We start from the raw sequence: 14919 nt of genomic DNA on the forward strand, positions 1-14919 counted from the left end.
ATTAGGAGACAATGTCTACATCCCTTTTACGATAATATCTGCTTAGTATTTACTTAACACTTCCCTGTTAAACATTCTCAATTCCTTTTGCATTTAAAAAATTTTTAATTTTTTATCAATTTTTATTGGTGTATAGTTGCTTTACAATGTTGTGTTAGTTTCTGCTGTACAGCAAAGTGAGTCAGATATGCGTATACATATATCCACTCTTTTTTGGATTTCCTTCCCATTTAGGTCACCACAGATCATTGAGTAGGGTTCCCTGTGCTATACCGTAGGTTCTCATTAGTTAACTATTTTATACATAGTAGTGTATATATGTCAATTCCAGTCTCCCAATTAGTCCCAGCCCCTCCTTCTCTCCTTGGTAACCATAAGTTTGTCCTCTACGTCTGTGGAAGATATCAACTTCCTTCTATGTTTGATAGTTTAGCACAGAGAAAGGATATAAACATCATTTGGTTTTCCATGAGAAAAAATTAATTTCCTTTCTTTGCACTTGATGAGTAGTGGTTTCTGGAATAAAAAGCAATACTTCCCTTGATTGCATGTTGAAGAGTTCAGTTTTTGATAAACATTCTCTGTCTCTCGTTAACAGTCTTCTCCCTAATATTTTCCCTTTCTTTTAGGAAACCCAAGCCACGAAGCACCATTTCGCCTCTCTTCCCACGAACCAAATTCAACAAAATGCTTTGGCTCGAAGCTAGCACACGTCTGTCAGTACATCCAGGGTTCACCGAGGAATTGTATGATCCGACACGGTTAGATCTCCATGCATATACCTGCTTAATCATATCAACATGAAATCAAATGTGGAGATAGCACATGCACACCTTCATGGGCCTGACATTTGTGGCCTTTGCTTAATTTTTTGCTCTGCGTGAATAGACCTTCTAATACCCTGAAAAAATTTCAAAATATAGAACTTCTCTTTGTGATATGACAAAAGTATTTCTTTGTATGTGCCTTATGCTACTTTTCTCAGAATTAGCTTTGAAAATGAAGAGATTTATAGAGAACCATCATACTAATAAAGATGAATAGCAAATACCTTGTCCCAAGGAGGAGATTTCATTTCTAGTCTCTCTGTGTATAACCTGAGCTCAATCTGTCTCTTGCAGAGCCTGAATGCTCAGCAGAACTTTTCTGTCTCCATTGGGATGGATCCTTTTTGTTGCACTGATTATTCGGTCCATGTTTTCAAATGTCATGTCTTGTTATGTCGTATTTATATCACACACCGCTGCATACACTGTCTCCGAAGCCTTGTTTAAATGTCACTGCCGTCCACATGTGTAGGGGTCAGGATGCAGACAAATAAATTCTCCACCCAGTGCCCTTTGCTCATTTCTGTGCTGGAGGGAGTGGCTGCTTCTGCTTCTCTCGCGTTGGCATTGATTGATTTGCAGTCATGGCTGCTACGTGCGAAGCCCGTGACTGTAATTTTGCCTCTTGATGCTGAGTGTCTGTTCAGCAAGAGCTGGTCCGGCCCCATGACTTGTTCACCAGGTAGGTTTGAAGCGATTCTCTGCTCACCTGTCGCATCTCAGTGTCTGATAGCTATGTTTTTCTTTATGGTAAGAAGTTGCTGACATCTCTCCCCTACCCGTGTATGTGCTGCTCTCCGTGTCTTTTTCTTGCAGCCAACGTTGCTTCTGTACTCTCAGAAGGGCCCTTCCCCTGCTGTTTTCCTAATTAAGGACAATGATGGCCATCGGATTGGAGTGGCCATGAGCTTTTCCTCCTTCCGAATCTGCCTATTGATTTTGCAGCTAAGCCTCTTGGTGTCTTTGGGGAATGTAGTCTCTGGTGGCAGAAGTCGTGTGGCTCACAGGATCTCTGGCAAACAGCTCTTTTCTTGTTACCTTAGTAACAAAAAGAGGCATTTTGAGGAGAATGAAGATGTTTTTATTCCAAATTGTTGAAGTAGACTACTTTGAAGACATTTCTCCCTAGTTAAAAATAAGGTGAGAGGGGCTTCCCTGGTGGCGCAGTGGTTGAGAGTCCGCCTGCCGATGCAGGGGACACGGGTTCGTGTCCTGGTTCGGGAAGATCCCACATGCCTCCGAGCGGCTGGGCCCGTGAGCCATGGCCGCTGAGCCTGCGCGTCCGGAGCCTGTGCTCCGCAACGGGAGAGGCCACAGCAGTGAGAGGCCCGCGTACTGAAAAAAAAAAAAAAAATAGGGTGAGAGACTGCAGTGAGATGGAAATTCATATAATTAAAACTTAGTTCCTATTTTATACCTCGTTGCATTAAATTATGTCCCGTCTAAAAAGCATCACAATTTTATAGCACCTCCACACCCAAATAGGCTTTAAGTTTTTGCTGTTGCTTGGGCTGACTTTTAGCTCTTGTGGTAGAGTAGGATAGAGATAGATTTATTTAGCTAGGTGCCAATTTCCCTCCTATTTCTCATATTTTTAAATGAAGGTAAATATTTGTGCTAATAATAAGCAGAGTAGACTACTTATTTAAATTGAATTAATTTTTTCTTATGTTGTCTTCCTGTAGTTAGGAAATTAGTATTCTCATAAATATTCTTTAGTCACTCACATCTCATTTTCTATTAAATACTATTAAAATGCAAAAATCACTTAGGTCAATAATAACCATGTAGCTAGTATCAGTTCTCTTTCAGATTTGGTTTCACCTATAACCTCCAGTGGCTAGTGGGTCCAGTGGCACAGTGACAAATAGGGGCTGTGTGATATCAAAATATAGTTTAAAAAGTCCACTTGCTTTATCAATATAGGAAGTTTCTAGAAACTAAACAGCATTATAAATATGCAAAAAAGAATAACTCAAAAGAAAAACCCAAGTGAATAAGCAAAATCCGTCTGCAAAAAAAGAGAAAAGACCAGAGACATGGAGCAATTCTATGATGATCTGAAGCTAATAGAGTTTCAAAGAGTTGATTAGTCTACAGAGGGCCTGAACATTCAAAGTAACTGTTTCTTTTTGATTCTTTAACTTGAAAAGCAAGTACACAAAAATTTGAGTGCATTTTTTAACCACTGAACAGTAAATACTTCCTTCTCCACTTTTCCTCTTTGGGGTTTCCTTGCATTTCTTTGGGCTGTAATCTTCCTTTGTTACAAGGATACAAGGTATGCAATAAGGAGGGTTTATTGTTGTCATCGACTTTTCTAGATTAAAATGTGAGAGGTGAAGAAAGGGAGTGGAATGTTTTGCCTGCAAAGTTCCTTGAGGAATATTTAGAAAAGTTTTCTTTAAAAAACAATGTAAGTGTCGGGCTTCCCTGGTGGCGCAGTGGTTGAGGGTCCGCCTGCTAATGCAGGGGACACGGGTTCGAGCCCTGGTCTGGGAGGATCCCACATGCCGCGGACCAGCTGGGCCCGTGAGCCGCAACTACTGAGCCTGTGGGTCTGGAGCCTGTGCTCCACAACAAGAGACCGCGACAGTGAGAGGCCCGTGCACCACGATGAAGAGTGGCCCCCGCTCGCTGCAACTGGAGAAAGCCCTTGCACAGAAACGAAGACCCAACACCGCCAAAAATAAATAAATAAATTAAAAAAAAAAAAAAAAAAAACAATGTAAGTGTCAAACCTGTGCAAGGGCGGTGAGGGTAAGGCGACCCTAGTGAGTTGTAATAATAGAGAATGACCACTAGGTGGTGATAAAAGACAAGCTCCTTGATACAGCATTGCTGTCCCGGAGCGCCGCTGGCTACGTGTGCTGTTTAGGGTTGAGGTCAGAAGGTGGGCATACATCATTACACTTACAAATAACTTTATGACAAACGTCTCTGTATGTAAAGCATTTGATAATGGAGTATTTTCTTATAATACATGCCAAGGAATAAAGTTATTGGATTAAAGCAAAAACAAAACACAGCAAAACAAAAAAACCACACACACACACACAAACACACACACAAAAGAAGGTGGGCATAAAGTATTTGTCCACCAGACAGAAGAAAAACAAACAAAACGCCTCCAAACCCGTTGGTCAATTAATCAGTATATTGTTTATAATGTTTTTATCCAAGACAATTACTTTTGGGCAAAATGTTGTACATTCTTTTTTTTTTTTTGCGGTACGCGGGCCTCTCACTGTTGCCTCTTCCGTTGCGGAGCACAGGCTCCGGACGCGCAGGCTCAGCGGCCATGGCTCACGGGCCCAGCCGCTCCGTGGCATGTGGGATCTTCCCGGACCGGGGCACGAACCCGTATCCCCTGCATCGGCAGGCGCACTCTCGACCACTGCGACACCAGAGAAGCCCGTTGTGCATTCTTAAAAGCCGTTAAAACCAGTCATTGATGTTTGAATTTCACACCCTTGCGTTATATAGGAGTCTAAAGTCGGTCAACAACTGATTGCCTACCGACAATTTTGATCAAGATATAGGATTGTCCTTTAGCCTGTAAATGGCTCTAGCTCCTCATGGACGTGTAAACAGAACCCCGATTAGCCAAATGGCCGATTGTCTTCTCCTGTTTCCAGCCTTTTAATCCTAATACAACATATTTCCAGATGTTTGGAAGTAGACCCATGATCCTTGCAAAAGCCTTCTTTTCACTGGTGCCTGAGATACTCGGCTTTTTGACTATTTGTTTCGGAAGGACTTTCTCGTAAGTAGAAAAAAATGAGTTGTGAAATCGCTAAAACACATCAGTCGGTCAGACAGGTCTTCCAGAGCCAGACATCTGGAGCTTGTTTACAGATGTAGTAATGCTCTCAGGGGTGGAAGTTTCCAGTCAGGGAAGGGCTGCGCCAGGTGGGTGTGAGTAGCGCGGAGGCCGCGGGGGTCAGGAAAGAACGCGGGGGGAACACGGTCAAGTCCAGCAGACGCGTCTTGTCAGCTCAGGAGGGTGACACCTTTTCTCACCGACTCACGGGAAGCAAACTCACCGCTTAGGATTAAAATTGCGTTTCACAGTACTTTTGCTTGCTGACATTTATGGGGTGCCCGCTGTGAATCGGGCTCTGTATCAAGGGCTCTACGTGATCCCTGCAGTAACCTGGTGAGGTGGACACGGTACCCATTTCACGGATGAGGAAGCTGAGGCACGGGGATGTCCAGTCCTCGTGTGAAGTTACACAGCCTGAAAATGGCCACGCTGGGACGGAGGTCTATGTGTGTTCTGATCCAAGGCCAGGACCAGCCTCCCAACAAACACTTTCCTCTCTGCCCTTGACCACTGCCACACCCCTGGGACAGTGCCTGGCTGGGCGGTGGGCAGTGGGACCTTGCCCAGAGAGCGCCTCCTTCCCTGGTCTCCTCTGGTCCACGTGTTCTGTCTTTAGACTCAGGGCCAGGCCCTGGAGTAAGGTGACTCGTACTTGTTGGCTGTGATCCACTGTGTGCTGGTTTCTTAGCTAAGCCATCAAAAAAATAAAATAAAATAAGATAAAATGGGAATTCCCTGGCGGTCCAGTAGTTAGGACTCAGCACTTTCACTGCCAGGGCCGGGTTCGATCCCTGGTCGGGGAACTAAGATCCCGCAATCCGAGCATCCTAACAAACAAACAAACAAAACCCCCCAAAAAACAAACAGAAAAAAAAAAAACATTAGAGGGTAATTCCATTCCCCTCATTCTCAAGTTCTTGGGCTGCTCACTGTGGCCGCAAATGCCAGCCCCAGTTTTAGAGGGATTTGAGCCACCGTCAGATGACAATACTCTAGAAATTGCCTGGTGGTGGCTTTAGACCCCAAGTCTTAGGTTGCAGAGAGAAAAACTAAAAATTGTCGTCTGTCTTTTCCAGTCTGGTTGTCCTTGGGTACACTCCACTCACTGACGCTGAAGGAGTGCCCAGAAGTCCTCTGGGGCTGACCTGTCAACCACTGTCCAGTGATGCACCCATAGCAGCCAACCCCTCACGGTAGTTGTAGCTGAGGGGATGGTTCCTTCAGGCTCCTAGAATGACTTAATGAGGTAAAGTATACCTTCGTCCCAGGACATGAATTTTAGTTTGCTTGTTTTGTAGCAGGTCACTTTTCTCTGTGGTCTGTTATAAAAAATGTTTGTCTTCTTGGTCTACCCCTGGAATGAAACAAAAGTTATCTAGGGAGGAAAATAAAGCTCCTACTAGAAAACATCACACTCATAGAATAATTTCTCCTGAGCCTGCAAAATTAAAGCAGAGAAATGCAACCTGGCTTTATTTTTCTCTAAGGGCTACTCCTTAGATAGATATCTCTATAGATAACTTTCTCCAGCATTTAACTACATTCAGAGAGATTTAAACCTTGAAATACTGGTAGGTCAAATCCACTAAAAATGTACCTGATGGTGTTTCAGAGTGGTTACCGGAGGATTTCCATGGTATGTGGAGATTATCTGCAAAATATCTAGGTACGAAAATGGGAGCTGTGCCTGGTTTCTGAACACACCTGTTGGTGGTTATCCACCTGGATTGAATTCCTGGAATGTTTTTAGCACAATGATGGCATCTTCAACTCACTGTGAAGTTTCTTGGTGGGGTCAGGCACCAAAGTATTTTTAGAAGCTCCTCAGATGTGAAGCTGGGTTTAAGAAATCCTGGCCAGGAGGCATTTAGATCCTGGGAAACACCCAATTCTTTCTCCCGCACCTGTATGGGACAATAAAGTTGATCACTCCTCGTGGACTTTTACAAAGGAACCAGTGGTTTTCAAATATATATATATATATATATATATATTAAGCCATGGAACACTTTGTTTAAACGGATCTCCACATAAAAATCAGGTGGAAGGGGGCTTCCCTGGTGGCGCAGTGGTTGAGAGTCCGCCTGCCGGTGCAGGGGACGCGGGTTCGTGCCCCGGTCTGGGGGGATCCCACGTGCCGCGGAGCGGCTGGGTCCGTGGGCCATGGCCGCTGAGCCTGCGCGTCCGGAGCCTGTGCTCCGCAGCGGGAGGGGCCACAACAGTGAGAGGCCCGCGCACTGAAAAAAAAAAAAAAAAAATTTAAAAAAAAAAAAAAAAAAAAAAAAATCAGGTGGAAGGAGAGCTGCTCTGAATGTAATTACAGGGACCTTGACCCCCAAGGGGACTCAATTCAGAGTACAGTTTGAAAACCCTTTGCTTGGTTGTAGATTTTTCTTTTTAGGTTGATTTACACATTGAGCTTAATTTATACAATAATATGTACCTGTGCTGTTTTTCCAACACTAGCCAATGTTTCAATTTTCTGACACTAACTGGATATCTTCCAAATCAATTCCGACACTGTCTCTTGGGGTTAGCTCAGTCCCATAAGACTGCCCCAACTTCAGACACCAGCGGAAAATGGGGTCCTCAGGCTTTCTGCATTTCTGTCCGGTGGACTACAGATCCAGAGGCTCCTCCTCTCCACCCCACCCCCAGGTTTGACGATTTGCTAGAATAACTCATAAAACTCAGGGAACCACTATACGTATAATTATAATCCATTATGTAAGATACAAAGGAACAGCCAGATACACAGGTATGAAACCCAGCAGGACCTTGTGGGGCTCCTGGTCACAAAAGCCTTCTGTGTCCCCTGTTTCTTGTTTGTAGGAAATAGGTTTCATTCAGCCTCCTTGACCTTCCCTGAGTACCAAAGTGTTAGATACAAACAGTTGCTATCAGGGAAGGGAGGGGATGCAGAGACAAGGGAGGAGCAGTGAAGGAGCAATAGTGCAGCCTTGGGATAGGGTCCTGGCTCCCCCTCAAGGGATACAATATAAATAACAATATCTTTGAGTTCTTCTGTAGAACCAGAGCTCCCACCCGGGTGGAGGATGGTAACTTCAGGCCCAGGGTAAGATTCTTGGAGCACTGCCCTGTTACCTCACCAGCCAATCAGAAAGCAGCCACACACCCTGCAGCCCTCACCCCAAATTTTGCCTAAAAAAACTTTTCCCCCCAAGCCATCAGGGGGTTCGGGGTTTTTTTGAGCACGCGTTCTCCTTGCTTGGCCCTGCAGTAAACTTCTTCTGCTCCAAACTCCGATGTTTCAGTTTATTTGGCCTCACTGTGTGTTGGGCACACAAACTATTTGGTAAATGGTACATAGGTCCAGAAGGGTCCTGAGTACGGGAGCTTCTGTCCCTAAGGAGTAGGGCAGCACCACTTCCAAGTACATCACCGTGTTCAGCAACCGGGAAGCTTCCCGAAACTTATCTGAGTTGTTGTTTTTGTTTTATCTTAACATACACACACTACTATATATAAGACAGAGAACCAATAAGGACCTACTGTACAGCACAGGGAACTCTGCTCAATATTCTGTGACAACCTATATGAGAAAAGAATCTGAAAAAGAATGTATATGTATAATGGAATCACTTTGCTGTACACCTGAAACTAACACAGCATTGTAAATCAACTATATTCCAATAAAATTAAAACTAAATAAATAAAATAGAAAAATTAAGGTTTCCTTATGTGGGCACAGTTGAGTAAACCATTGCCACTGGTGACTGAATTCAATCTCCATCTCCTCTCGCTTCCTGGGACGTAGGGTGGGGAGCGACGTATGTTCTAACCTTCTAATCACGTGGTTGGTTTTCTTGTCCATCAACTCCCATCCTGAAGCCATCTAGACCCCCCCCGCCACTCCTCAGTGAGTCACCTCATGATTCAAAGGGGCTCTTTTGGATCCACTTTTATCACTAAGGAAATTCCAAGGGTTTTAGGAGCCTTGTGCCAGGAATTGGAGACAAAGACCAGAAATATTTCGTATTATACCACAGCACCCATTTTAAGGGTGCAGTTTGATGAGTTCAGACAAATGTGCATATCCACGTAACTAACACCCCTGTCAAGATACAGAACCTTTCTATCACCTGGTCGAATTCCCTTGTGCTCCTTTGCGGATAATCCCTCCCTTCCACCCCATCCCCAGGCAACCACGACACTGCTCTCTGACACTATAGATTTCCCTTTCTAGAACTTCACATCCATGAGTAAAACAACTCTTTACTCTCTTTTGTCTGGTTTCTTTCCCTCCTCAAAATGTTTTGGAGATTCATCCATGTTGGTGCTTGAATCGGTAGTTTAGAAACCGTGCAACCCAGACTGGGACTTGAACCCATGGTCTTTTCTTTTTTTATTTTACTTAATTAATTAATTTTTGGCTGCATTGGGTCTTCGTTGCCGCACGCGTGCTTTCTCTAGTTGCGGCGAACGGGGGCCACTCTTTGTTGTGGTGTGCAGGCTTCTCATTGCGGTGGCTTCTCTTTGTTGCAGAGCACGGGCTCTAGGCACACGGGCTTCAGTAGTTGTGGCACACGGACTCAGTAGTTGTGGCTTGTGGGCTCTAGGGTGCAGGCTCAGTAGTAGTGGTGCACGGGCTTAGTTGCTCTGCAGCATGTGGGATCTTCCCGGACCAGGGATTGAACCCATGTGCCCTGCATTGGCAGGTGGATTCTTAACCACTGCACCACCAGGGAAGTCCCACCATCTTTTAATTAAGATCACACACCTGGTCTCAGGACTTAATGAAGCTCAGGTTCTTGATGTCTCCTTGCAGAAAGAATTCAGTGAGAGACAATGTGATAGGTAAGAAGTGGATTTATTTAGAGAGAAACACCCTCCGCAGACAGAGGGTGGGCCATCTCAGAAGGCGAGAGGCCCCGAAATATGGGGTGATTATTTTTTATGGGCTGGGTAATTTCATAGGCTAATGAGTGGGAGGAGTATTCCAGCTATTTTGGGGGAGGGGCAGAGATTTCCAGGAATTGGGCCACCGCCCACTTTTTGATCTATGATGGTTGGTCTCAGAACTGTCATGCTGCCGGTGGGTGTGTCATTTAGCTTATTTTAATGTATTACAGTGAGTGTATGAGGCTCAATGTCCCCTGGAAGTCAACTCTTCTGCCATCTTGGACCTAGCTGGTTCTAACTAGTTTTTGTCATGTCCTATGGCTATGTCATCTTTTTCGTTTTTTGTTTTTGGCTGCGTTGGGTCTTCATTGCTGTGCATGGGCTTTCTCTAGCTGCGGCAACTCTTCGTTGCAGTGCACGGGCTTCTCATTGTGGTGGCTTCTCTTGCCACAGAGCACGGGCTCTAGGTGCATGGGCTTCAGTAGTTGTGGCACTTGGGCTCAGTAGTTGTGGCTCGCAGGCTCTAGAGCGCAGGCTCAGTAGTTGTGGCGTACGGGCTTAGTTGCTCCACGGTATGTCAGATCTTCCCAGACCAGGGATCGAACCTGTGTCCCCTGCATTGGCAGGCAGATTCTTAATCACTGCACCACCAGGGAAGTCCTTTTGTCATCCTTTTGATGGTTGTGCCCTGCCCCCTTGCCTCTCACTTCAGTTTGTACCCTTCTACTGCTGAGTATGGGATTACCAGAGTTTGTTTATTTATACATCTGTTGATGGACATTTGAGTCTTTTCCAGTTTCTGGCTATTTTGAAGAAAGCCGCCATGAACATTTACAGACAAGTCTTTTTTGTACACAAATGTTTTTTATTTCTCTTGAGGAAATACCAAGTAAGGGAGTTTCGATTGTAGGTTTCGGTTGTAGATGCATTATAGAACGCATCTGTCATTCACTTTTGTGACCCAGAGCACAGCGCCTTGAGCCCAAGTGTTATGTGAATTTCTTGGTCAGAAAAGAGAACTAATACCTAATGAATGTTTGCTAGGTGTCAGATACTCTTTAAAGGATTTTTCATTGATTACCTTACTTAATCCTTCCAGTGACTGTAAGACCTAAGTGTTATTTTTACAGAATTTTATTTCCAGCTGGGGAAATGGAGGCTCAGAAAAGTTAAGTGGAGCACACAGCTAGGAAGTTGTAGAACTAGGATTCAAACCCTCTTTGACTCCAAAGGGCAGGTTTATTTGTTCCTACTATTTTTGGTCCCTCCTCAAACAGCTAAGGCAATTTAATTTGTGGGAAAATCTTTAAGTTCTCCCGAGAGCCTCTGTGGGATCAGTAGAGCCTCTCTGGCCACAGACACAAGTCAGATCCTGCTGTGATGGCCTCTAAGGGTTAGCCCATAACCCTGGGATGCTGTATCATCTACTGTTGTAAATGATATACGGTTAAAAATAAGAGAATCATCAGGTGGGTTTAACATTTTTGCCTGCAGTGTCCCTGTTATCAGTGTTTGGCTGTTAAACGAATTCTCCATCGCCATCTTGTGGAAGTTTATCTGGCTCTTCACGTGTTGATTCACAATAAATAACACTTCCACCATGTTCATAGGCTATTCTGTATTCTGGAGCCTTTTTCTTGAGCCGTGGGAATCTTTTGGGGGAAAAATGAGATCTTTGTGGGATCCAGGGTTCAAGATTTTATATCCATCCATCTCCTTCAAGTGGGCGTGAAATATAGGAGGGCAGTTACTACCAGAGTTCAGTGTGGCACACAGCGCCAGGATAAGGACAGGGTGGGCTGGAAGCGGGGCTGACCTTGCTGGGATGCACTGGTTTGCTCCTATCGATGAACAAGATGTTGAAACACTTCTGCGGCCGTAGGTAAATAGCATACTGCTCTGGCTCCCTTCCTGGGACACCCTCCTCTCCACTGCCCCCAATCCAGCAACTAAAGGGTTAGCACCTGTCTCCACAGGGGGGCCCCCAGGACCCTGTTCCAATGTCTTGGCCACTGTCCATTCCCACCGGTTGGCCCCATGAGATGCAATTGTTAAGAAGTTAGAACATAACTCCTGGCTAAAAGTCATTTTCAAAACAGAAATGTACAGGCATTGGGTCAATCATATTTTTACCCCACTTTTCATTATTAAAAAAACCAGCTACCTGTTGTTTTATCCCTTCATGATGCATGCATGTGCTTTAGGCATAAACAATTAGTTAAAGTCTATTTCCAAGTTTTTCTGGCTGTGCCAAAGTGCAAGCAGACATTATAACACAGCAGTACAAGCACTGATTTTGGGGTTAGACAGCTTCACTTTTGATTCTTGGTTCTGCTACTTCCTAGAATGTGTGATCTCTGGTGAGTTATGGATTCTCTATGCCTCAGTTTTCTCATCTGTAAAATGGTTATGGTAACATCTACCTCACAGTTGTTGCTAGGGAGAAATGAATTAATGGGTGCAAAGACCTCACACCAGGTGTTCCCAAAGTGTTGGCCACTGTATTTCCGTTGAATTCTTGTGGGTTTGCTCAGTGAGCGCTCCTTGCAGACAGTTGAGGCTGCAGCTGTGGATTCCAAAAGAGCTTATTCTGTGGCTTCAGACCAACTTTGTTGAAGTTGATTTTGCCTCCATGCTTTTCCGTCTTCATTTTTTGGTCAGAGATTCTTTCGCTAAGGATTAATTGGTTCAAAATAGTAGAAAGTTAAAGAGAAAACAGGCTTTAAAAATGAAAGACAAACATAATGCTTGAGTTTTGCATTTTGGTCTTTACTCTTTTCGCCTATAGATTTGGAGGGAAGCAGGCAATCACTGTGGGCTTTGCATCTAAAATCAACTGAAAGCAAAGAAGTATATGGCTTCCTGGGCAGAAACCCTGCAAATTCCTTGGGGTTTGAATCTTTGATTTTAAATCATTAATGACAGATATCGAGATTCCTATTCTTCCCAGCCATTCTTTTCCTTGGTAAGACCGTATTTCTGAATTGAAATGACAGGCACAGCTTTAAAAAAAAATTTTATTTTATTGAACTATAGTTGATTTACAATGTTGTGCTAATTTCTGCTGTACAGCAAAGTGACTCAGTTACACACACACACATATACATATATATACACATTTTTTGGTATTCTTTTCCATTATGGTTTATCACAGGATATTAAATGTAGTTCATTGTGCTATACCTTGTTGTTTATCCATTCTATGTATAATAGTTGGCATCTGCTAATCCCAAACTCCTATCCATCCCTCCCCCACCTCCTCTCCCCTTGGCAGCCACAAGTCTGTTCTCTATGTCTATGTGGCTTTTTCTGTTTTGCACATAAATTAATTTGTGTCAGATTTTAGATTCCACATATAAGTGATATTGTATGGTATTTGTCTTTCTCTTTCTGACTTACTTCACTTAATATGATAATCTCTAGGTCCATCCATGTTGCTGCAAATGGCATTATTTCATTCTTTTTTATGGCTGAGTAGCATTTCACTAGATAGATGTACCACATCTTCTTTATCCATTCATCTGTTTATGGACATTTAGGCTGTTTCCATATCTTGGCTATTGTGAATAGTGCTGCTATGAACATAGGGATGTATGTATTTTTTCGAATTAGAGTTTTCATCACTTCTGGATATATGCCCAGGAGTGGGATTGCTGGATCATATGGTAGCTCTATTTTTAGTGTTTTAAGGAACCTCTATACTGTTCTCCACAGCGGCTGCAGCAATTTGCATTCAATTTACATACCAACAGTGCAAGAGGGTTCCCTTTACTCCACACCCTCTCCAGCATTTGTTATTTGTAGACTTTTTGATGTTGGCCATTCTGACCAGTGTGAGGTGGTACCTCATTGTAGTTTTGCTTTGCATTTCTCTAATAATTAGTGATGTTGAGCATCTTTTCATGTGCCTGTTGGCCATCTTATGTGACAGGCACAGCTTTAAGGTCAAAAACTATATAGAAGCTTTCGTCCTAAAAGTGTCAAGAAATAAGATGGAAAGATAGGCTTTGTGGTGTGGTGTGTGTGTGTGTGTGTGTGTGTGTGTGTGTGTATGTGTAGAAAAGAATAACACCAAAGAAATGGAAGCATTGAGCAAGAACTGGAGAGCAGGGAGCTTCCAGCTCAAATGCACAGTCCTCATGATGGCAGTGCATTAAGCCACCGCTTCTTCCTTCATCCACACACAGACCAAAGGAGAAAGGGCTATAGATGGTAGATAAGGTTTTCTAAAAGATTATGACCATTTTCATATGAGTGCTTCCCTTGTGAACACCTATTCTTGGTTAAAAGTTCATTGGATGTATCTTGGGGAAGACAAAGGAAGAAACTAGAAATATACCTAAGAAAAGGAAAGATTATTTTTGGTAAGTGATGATGATGGGAGATTATTTTCAAAGATGCAATTCCAGATAAAGTTTTCTTTGTTTTATGAAAAATAGTAATACAATGGAGGTCCCAGAGTCCTCTTTCCTTTTACCAGTATAATCTCGATGTCAGCTAAGAGTAGCTGTCCTTTAAGATCTACTTAAATTTGGCTCAAACCCCTGTTTCATTCATAGAAGAAAACCCATCCCCCATTGGGAAGTTTTCAAAGCAAAAGATTATCTTGATGACATGTTAGTTTAGTGGAGAGAAAAACTACAATGATTGTATGTTTCTGTATACATATAACATGCATCTATACACATATCTGTTATAGTTGCTTTCACTCAATTAAAATAATTTTTAAGTTAAAAAGAAGGACTCAGCAAGGATAGGTAGGCAAACCAACCCTCTTAACAGGGGTCTTTTTTAAAATAATTACAGCGCTCATGTGGCTGAAGTTGGACTGGTCTGATCTTGTCAGATTTGGCTCACTGGGGTGTATTTGTTGTGTCAGTGAGTATTTATGCTCTTCATATTAAGTAACATTGGTGGCAGAGGTGGGATTCAAATCTGCATATTATGACATCCCAAAGTGGCACACTCAGTCAGTCCAAAGTCATGGAGAGAACTGTGAATTTTATCTGAGTGCCTTTCCTCTGGTCTTGCTCATGCAATCCATAACCATCAGCCACATCAAATCTTATCATGTCACTTCCCTCCTTGAAATCCTCCCTTTCCTGCCTGTTGCTTTTAGCATGAAGTCCAGACTCTTCTGTGTGTCTAAAAACGCTCCTCAGTGAGGCTGTGCTTTCCAGGGCTGGTCTTCTCTCTGCATTCCCCATCACACTTGAGTCATAGTTAATTGCTTTTTTAAAGGGTCCTACTGAGCCACTGTCTGTGCCATTCTTTCTCCTCGAGTGCTTTGGCTCATACCTAGAAAAACCTTTTAGTTCAGATCTTAGCCAAGACATCATTTCCTCAGTGCAGCATCACCTGACCACAGCTCCCCTGCCCCCATCTCTTCTGTGTCCAGTGAGC

General features: G+C 43.5%; 1 protein-coding gene and 1 long non-coding RNA gene across 5 annotated transcripts in view; both read left to right on the forward strand.

Annotated features, from left to right (window-relative positions):
• The window catches only part of LOC116753050 (SH3 domain-binding glutamic acid-rich protein-like), a 63290-nt gene extending 62234 nt beyond the window's left edge, over nt 1-1056 (forward strand). For all 4 annotated transcript variants that reach the window (XM_032630488.1, XM_032630486.1, XM_032630484.1 and 1 more), the window contains one exon: nt 630-1056. The gene's annotated coding sequence lies outside the window, so the exon portion shown is untranslated. The remainder of the gene's footprint in view (nt 1-629) is intronic.
• Nucleotides 1057-4092: 3036 nt separating this feature from the next.
• On the forward strand, nt 4093-5947 carry LOC116752544. Its single transcript, XR_004349551.1, has 3 exons — nt 4093-4244; nt 5401-5402; nt 5936-5947. It is a non-coding gene; the product is annotated as an uncharacterized LOC116752544 (long non-coding RNA).
• The last annotated feature ends 8972 nt before the right edge of the window (nt 5948-14919 follow it).

This window comes from Phocoena sinus, chromosome 4, assembly GCF_008692025.1.
Source record: "Phocoena sinus isolate mPhoSin1 chromosome 4, mPhoSin1.pri, whole genome shotgun sequence".
NCBI classification, from domain to species: Eukaryota; Metazoa; Chordata; class Mammalia; order Artiodactyla; family Phocoenidae; genus Phocoena; species Phocoena sinus.